The following is an 8,148-nucleotide window of genomic DNA, read 5'->3' as shown; positions in this document are numbered from 1 at the left end:
TATTAAAGAGTACCTTAACAAAACTAAGTCTGATACTTAGAAAAATTGTCTACAGTCATCCACTGATTGCATAGAATCGGTTAAAAATGTTATGTTTAAACTGATACATATAAGTACTGAAATACAAGCCCCAATCATTTTGACTGATCATCATATAAATAATTCATATAATAAGTATGAATACTCTTATCAATAGTAAAAGTACAAACAAACCAGCTTATGAAAAAATGGGAAAAGTCTGCATTCTTTTATGAACAAAGAAACCAAATTAGAAAAAACAATTATATTTGAAGATGCCCATTGCAGTTAACAATAGGGGATTGTTACTACTGTAACTTATTGCGATAAATAAAATTAGAATGATTACCAAATGTCAGCAAAGATTTGAAATAATTGGACTGATTTTGTAATTTATGACAGCATGCCAAAGTTAGTCTTTTTGAAAGATAGTATGACATTTCTAACAAAGTTTGACAAATTTCCAGTCTATTACCACATGAATAAAGTAATGTACTGAAGGTGCAAAGCCTTAGAGTTAGAAACCAAAAAGGGAGAATACTATGAGCACATCTCAAGCTGAAAGAAATGAAAAGAGAAAACTTAAGGCTGGAGTTGTGATATTGAAGGATTTTGTGTACAAAATATTTAATGATGCATGAAGCATCCATAGAAGATAGAAAGAATATAGAGTCACTGTACCAAAAGGAACTGGTTGAGAAACAACGATTTCCAGAGGTAGCATATGATCAAGAACAGACAGGACTGAAAGGAAGAAGTCCAAGCTGCACTGAAGGAAGTAGCAGGGAAAAAAAGGCTTCAAGAATTGAAATTATAGTGATTGAAATGCTTCAACAAGTTGATGAAGCATTCGAAACACTCACTCATTTAGGACAACAAATTCTCAGTGACCTGGCCAACTGACTGGAAGAGATCCATATTTGTGCCCATTCCAAAGAAAGGTGATCCAACATATTGAGGAAATTATCAAATAATATCATATGCAAGTAAAATGTTGTGGAAGATAATGCAACAATGGTTGCAGCAGGACAATGACAGAAGCTTCCAGAATTTCAAGCTGGATTCAGAAGAAGACATCGTCTAGAAATATCATTGCTGACATCAAATGGCTCTTCATTGAAAGCAGCAAATACCAAAAAGTTGTGTGCATGTGTTTTCTTGACTAGGCAAAGAGATTTACTCTATGGATCATAAAAAGCTACAGATAACACTGAGAATAATGAGGATTCCATACACTCTCTTGTGCTCATGGAAAACTTGGATTGAAAGGCAGTTGTTCAAACAGCATAAAGGGTTACTGAGTAGTTTAAAATCAAGCAAAGTGTGTTTCAGGGTTGCATCCTTTCACCATACTTATTCAATCTGTATGCTAAACAAACAATCAGAAGCTGGACTGTCTAAAGAATAATATGGCACCAGAATTGGAGGTAGGCCCATTAACTACCTTTGAAATACAAATAAAATAAAAATCTTATCAAAGAATACTAGAAGCACTTGCTGGTGAAGGTCAAAGACTATAGTCTTCAGTATGGATTGTAGCATAGTGTAAAGAAAACCAAAATCTTCACAATTGAATCCATAGATAACATCATGATGGATGTTGTCAAAGATTATACCCTGTCAAGTTGTGAGGCATACACAATCAATGTTTATGGAAGCAGCAACCAAGAAATCAAGTGACATAATGCATCGGACAAGGCTTGGGCCAGGTTGGTCTCGTGTGCTTCGGAAATGCTATCAGAAGAAACCTGCCGCTGGAGAAGAACGTCATACTTGGTAAAGCAGAAGGTTAATGAATGAATAAAAGGAAGGCCCTTCGGGAGCGGGATGAGATGGATTGACACAGTGTGTTCAAGTGCGCTCAGCCGTAACAATCGTGACCATGGCTCCGGACGGGCAGTGTTGCGGGTTTGTTTTTTATTCTGTTACACATAGGGCCCCTGTGAGTTGGCACCAACTTGAAAGCAACTAACAACAAGAACAGTATCCTAAAAATATATATCTTTAAAATTATTTATTGAAAATAAATGAAAACATATGTCTATACATATTGCACAAATGTTCATATCGGATTTCTTCATAAAACTCTTAAAATTGGAAATAACCCAAATGCTCATATAAAGGAGTAAGTAAATAAATGTTTGTACACTCATAAAGAGAATAGATACCAACATTAATGGATGCCAAAATCATTAGTTTGAGTTAATGAAACCAGGTTAAAAAAATAAAACAAAACAAACACATTCTGTGTGGGTTAATTTTACTAGTTCTAATATGTAAAATGAAATGATGGAGTTATTGTTGTTATAGGTTTCATTGGGGTAGGTATAAATCATAGCAACCCTTTGTACAGCAGAAAGAAATACTATTTGGCCCTCCACCATCCTCACAATCATTGCTCCATTTTGGACTCATTCTTACAGCCACTATTTCATTCCTTCTCATTAAGTATCTTCCTCTTTTGACTGACCCTTTAATATACCAAAAACAACCTCTCACTCTAAGTACGGATGGATTCTCTTGCACATCTCAAAATACGTGCATCAAAGTCTTCTAATCTTTTCTTAGGAGCATTCTACCTATGCTTCCTCCAATCCATGGTCCTTTCAGTATTACTCACACCATTATTCAAATGCATCAAATCTCTTATGTTCTGTATTCATTAATTCATTACTGACTACACAAAGATATTCCACTGTGTGTACCATATACCAAACTATGGATAGCCTTGAGGAGAACAGGATTCCAGAACACTTCATTGTGCTCATTCAGAACTTGTAAGGGATCACAAGGCAGTTATGGGAACACAACTTGCTTGTTTGAAAAGCCTGAAAGGTGCGTGTCAGTATTGAATCCACTCACTGCACTTATCCCTCGGAATGGGTAAGATGAAGAAGAACACTGCGTCAGGGTTCAAGGAAGCTTGTTAATGACTTGGGATATATAAACGACACAATTTCGTTTGCTGAAAGTGAGCAGGACTTGAAGCAGTTGCTGGTCAAGATCCATTGAAAGGATTACAGCCTTTACACTTGGCTACAAGCATGTAAAGAAGACCAAATTCCTCACAATGCACCAATTGGCAACAACATGACAAACAGAAAAGATTGAATTTGTCTAGATTTGTTCTTGATTGGATCCACAATCAATGCTCATGGAAGCAGCAGTCAAGAGATCAAAAGGCATGTTGCATTTGGGTAAATTTGTTGAACAAGAACTCTTTCAAGTGTTGAAAAGACAGGAGGTTACTTGGATAAGAACAATTCGGAGGCTGGCACAGGTCCAAGCAGTATGTTTTTCTGTTGTACATAAGGTCCCTATGAGTCAGAACCAGCTTGATAGCCCCTAACCAGAACAACATAAATTAAGACGTTTCCATAGACATATAAGATTGGTTGACCCTTGTTGCTCATAATCACAACTTTGCTTTTTTCACACTTTAAAGGTGGCGTTTGCAGCAGATTTGTCCAGCGTCTTTGGAATTGCTGACTCCTGATTCCATGGTGTTGATTGTGGCCAAAGTAAATTAAATCATTGACAATGTAAATATTTTCTTGATTTACCATAATGTTGTGTATTTTTCCTGTTGTGAGGATTTTTGTTTTCCTTATGTTGTGATATTATCCTTACTTAAGCCTGTGGGTGCTTCAAGTCCATTTTGCTTTTAGCAAGCTAGGATATATAATCAGGAGCACTGGTGGTCCATGGGTCACCTATTGGGCTGCTACCTGAAAGGTCAGCAGTTTGAAACCCCTCGGGAGAAAGATGACCTTTCTACTTCTGTGAAGAGTTAGTGTCAAAACCTCACAGGGGCTGCTCTTTCCTGTCTGATAGGGTCCCTATGAGTCAGCATGGCCTCCATGGCAGTGAGGTGGGATTTTTTTTTGCGGGGAAGGGGGTGTTGTTTTGTTTTTTTTGAGGAAATATCATCAGGATGTCATAATTCGTAATGTACAGCTTCTCTAATTACGGTATTTACAAAATATACAGATTAATAAGATTAAATAATACAATTTGCATCTACTACCATGTGGTTTTCTGATTATGGCCTATCGATGCATATTCAAGTTCTGTATGAGCAAAATTTAGTATTCTCAAATTCTCAATTCAGTGTTCTCTTATTTCTCAATAAGTTTTCCAATATATTATATCTTTGTTGTGATTGGTACCCAGTCATTGCACATTTAATCGTAATGCTCTATTGAATCATTTTGATAATTTTGAGCCACCCTTTGAAATCTTCAGTTCAGCTCTTTGACTTCATCACTGAAGGAGACAGAAATTACAAAGCAGTTGAATCAACAACTTAAAAGGAGCTTTCTTGGACAGGAGCATAGGGGAGTTTCTGAGGAAATGAAAATCCTCTAAAACTTAATTGGAATAATAGTTACTTGAGTTTATACACGAGCTCCAGTGATTCAGTGTTTAAAGCATACACCTGCCCAGCTTCATAAAAATGTATATCTTTTAAAATTCTATAGGGAAGTTCTACTCTGTATAGAATGTGGCTATAGCTCAGAATCTAGTTTTTCGTAGTGCGTCTGATTTAATTTTTTAACTATCAAACTCAAAATCAATATCTCTGCATTTAATTGTATGTAAATTGTATTTGATAAAAATGTCATTGTTGGTATCTATCATCATAACCTAATAGTTATTGTGATATACTATTAAATGGAATAGTGATAAGTTATTCTCGGTAAATTTAGAGGTACTATCATAAAATCAACAATCATTTTTTATATAATAGCTTGTATTTTCTTCAGCTATGTGGTACAAAATGTTAACATACATTAAGATTTTTATTATTTTAAAGTGTCACCTAAAACTTCGCTTACACACTGCTATTGAGTCAACACTGACCCATTTTGACCCACTGTGGGTTTCCAAGACTGAAATTCTTGAGTACAGTAGAAAGCCCAGTCTTTCTCCCCTGAGGGTGCTGGTGGTTTCCAACTGCCAACCATGTGGATCACAGCCCAACATATAACCACTACATTAAACATGTAACCACTACAGTACCAGGGCTCCTTCATGTAAAACTTAGTATCTGGATAACAGTCAACAACGACTCTGATTTATTATTGTTAGATGTTATTACTTGACATTCGAACAATAATAAATTGAAAAGGAGAGCATATGCCATAGTGTTTACTCATTGAGTTGCTAATTGCAAAGTCAGCAGTTCAAAAATACCAGCTGCATAGCTGTTAAACGATAGTCTACTTCCTTTAAGAGTTACAGTCTCAGAAACTCCCATGGGCAGATCTACCCTGTTCAATAGGGTCGCTCTGAGTTGACCTTGACTAGATGGCAGTGAGGTTTTAAAAATTAATTAATCATTTATTTTAATTTTTGATCACTTGAAATAATGAAAGCTAGGATTTAATATATATAAAAGTTAGATTAGAGTTCTTCAAAATATTAAAACATGAACAAAGCTATGCTTGATGGTAAGAGAGTTGAGAATTATCATTTGGTATCCATTTATAGATATTCTGAGGAGAACACACCCAATATAGTTCAAACTAAAAGGACTGAAGGAAAAATTCAAGCTTTGAATTAAAATAGAAAGGGTTCTAAGGGCAAAATATTATGCCACTTTTCATAAGGTTCTCAGTAGCAAATCCCTCAGAAGTGGACAGTTCACAACTTCTGAGAATTTCAAATCACTTATTTGTGCTTATGAATGTGCATATAAATCAAGAGTCAGTCATTCAAACAGAGAAAGGGACTCTTTTTAAATGAGTAAAGGTGCAGGTCAGGTTTATATTTTATTCTAATGCATATTCAATCTCTATGTCATGCAAATAATCCGAGAATTTGAAAAATATGAACAACATGACATTGAGATTGGGATTCACTATAAACGTCTGAGATGCTGGTGGCACAATCTTGGCACTTGATGCATTTCAAAAATGGCAGCCTTTGGCATGGATTGCAATTCATTGTAAAGAAAACAAAAGTCCTCACAACTGGACCAATAGAAAACATCATAGGACAAAGGAAAAAGATTGAAGCTGCCCCAGCTATTATTTTACATAACTCTAATAAACATTCATGGAAGTCGAAACTCAAATGACCTATTGCCTTGGGGAAATCTTTTCCACAAGAAAGAGCTCTTTGCAGTATTAAAGACCAAGGATGTCATGTTGAGAAGTAATGTTCACCCAATTCATAGTCTACTGTACCACCAGGGCTCCTACCAAGAGCCCTGGAAAAGGACATCCTGCTTGGTGAAATAGAGGCTCAGGGAAAACCACCAAAGAGATGCGTTGTGGCTGCTCCAATGAGCTCAAACACAGCAATAATTGAAAGCTTGATGTGGGACACTGGTTTTTGTTTGCTTGTTTTATTGTGCATCGAGTCACTAAGCATCATAATTAACTTGACAGCCCCTCACAACAACAACACCAGAAGTATTGTAGGATAAGGATATATCAGTAAAATAATGACACTATCTTTGTAAAATAGACAGACTGGCATTAACAGAACCAACCCAAGAATATCAGTCCTGGTTAATACATCAGTGACATCGGATATGCAACTGTGAAACCCTCAGGGGTTTTTTAAAGCAGGATACGCTAAAAAAAATGAAAAAACAAATAAAGGTGAAAAATTAGATGACCTAAGTAACAACATTCTTATTATATTTTTCTCCTTTTCCATAATTAGAGTTGTGTTTTGACATTTGAATAATAAATCTGGAATGAGTGGTTTTTTAAAAATATAATTTATATTTAAGAATCCATTTTTTAGTTATAATTGAACCTTGATTGAACTACTTATCTCTCTAAGCAGTCATACCCAAATGGAAGCCTTTCTGTTTATTTTCTTTGTAATATTCCTTTCCTGTTTCTGAACCCTACATATGTGAAAGAGAGTTGAATCTTCTATGAATGTCCTACTTAACATATCTGTGCTAGTTCATATTTTTGACAAAGAAGATAATGTTAACAAGGGACTACTTGTGCATGTTGTTCTTGTTGCTACCTCCTGTCACGTGGGTTCCGACTCATAGTGACTGTATGTATAACGTCATAGCACTATCTGGTCCGTGCCATCATCACCATTGTCATGTTCAAACCCATCTTTGCAGTATTGTGTCAACCTATCTCACTGAGCGTCTTCCTCTTTTTCACTTTCCCTCTACTTTATCAATCATGATGTCCTTTCTTAGGAACTGGTCCCTCCTATTAACATGCACAAAGTACATGAGATGCTGTTTTAGCATCTTTGCTTTTGAAGATTATTCTGACTCCACTGATTCCAAAACAGATTTATTTGTTGTTTTGGCAGTCCATAGTACTTCCACTATTTTTCATCAGCACCATAATTCAAATGCATAGCTTCTCTTTTGAACCTCATTGTACAATGCCCAACTTTCACATGCGTATGAGGTGATTGAAAATACCATGATTTGGACCCATGATTGGTGCTCAATACCATAATTGAGCGCCTACTCCTCAAAGTATCATCCTTGCTTTTCAACACTTTAGAGAGGTCTTCTGCAGCAGATGTGTATCCAGTTGTTCTCTTGACTGCTGCATCCATGAACATTGACTGTGGATGCAAGCAAAATGAAATCCTTGGCTTCAAACTTTCATCCATTTATCATGACGTTATCTACAGGTGCAGTTGAGAAGATTTTGTTTTCAATATATTAAGTTGTAATTTATATTGCTTCAGTAGCACATGTATTAAAAGGGGAAAAATACAGAGAAGTTTACCATTGACCTTGCTCAAAGATAGCATGCAAATTAGTGAATTGTTCCAACTATGGATAGAAGGCATTAATATAAAAAGCAATATTTTTCCTACTTAATAAAGAATACATTTAAACTTAGTATTTGTAACATTCTCTAGTAGCTCAACAATAATCAAAATAAAATAAAAATTTTAAAACGTTCTGTTGTAATGATCTGAATTTCCATCCTCTAGTGTGAAGTCCTTTAGGGACATCCACATCATTAGTTAATTAATTCACTAATCTAACAAATGTGTATTGAACCCTTAAAATGTGTAATGCTAAATATTTGTGATAAAGCACATATTTCTGGACTAATTTTGGATACGCGAAGATTAAATCTGGTAGGGCTGTATTAGATCTTGAGGTGATTCCTACAGGAA

At 35.6% G+C, this 8,148-nt stretch overlaps 1 non-coding gene across 1 annotated transcript; it reads left to right on the top strand.

Annotated features, from left to right (window-relative positions):
• Positions 1–7,698: 7,698 nt before the first annotated feature.
• On the top strand, positions 7,699–7,801 carry LOC115873370. The gene has a single exon (XR_004048373.1). It is a non-coding gene; the product is annotated as a U6 spliceosomal RNA (small nuclear RNA).
• Positions 7,802–8,148: the final 347 nt, after the last annotated feature.

Source organism: Echinops telfairi, unplaced genomic scaffold (assembly GCF_000313985.2).
Source record: "Echinops telfairi isolate 266 unplaced genomic scaffold, ASM31398v2 ScPeMD7_7468;HRSCAF=8506_0, whole genome shotgun sequence".
NCBI classification, from domain to species: domain Eukaryota; kingdom Metazoa; phylum Chordata; class Mammalia; order Afrosoricida; family Tenrecidae; genus Echinops; species Echinops telfairi.
This window is presented reverse-complemented; position numbering and strand designations above follow the sequence as displayed.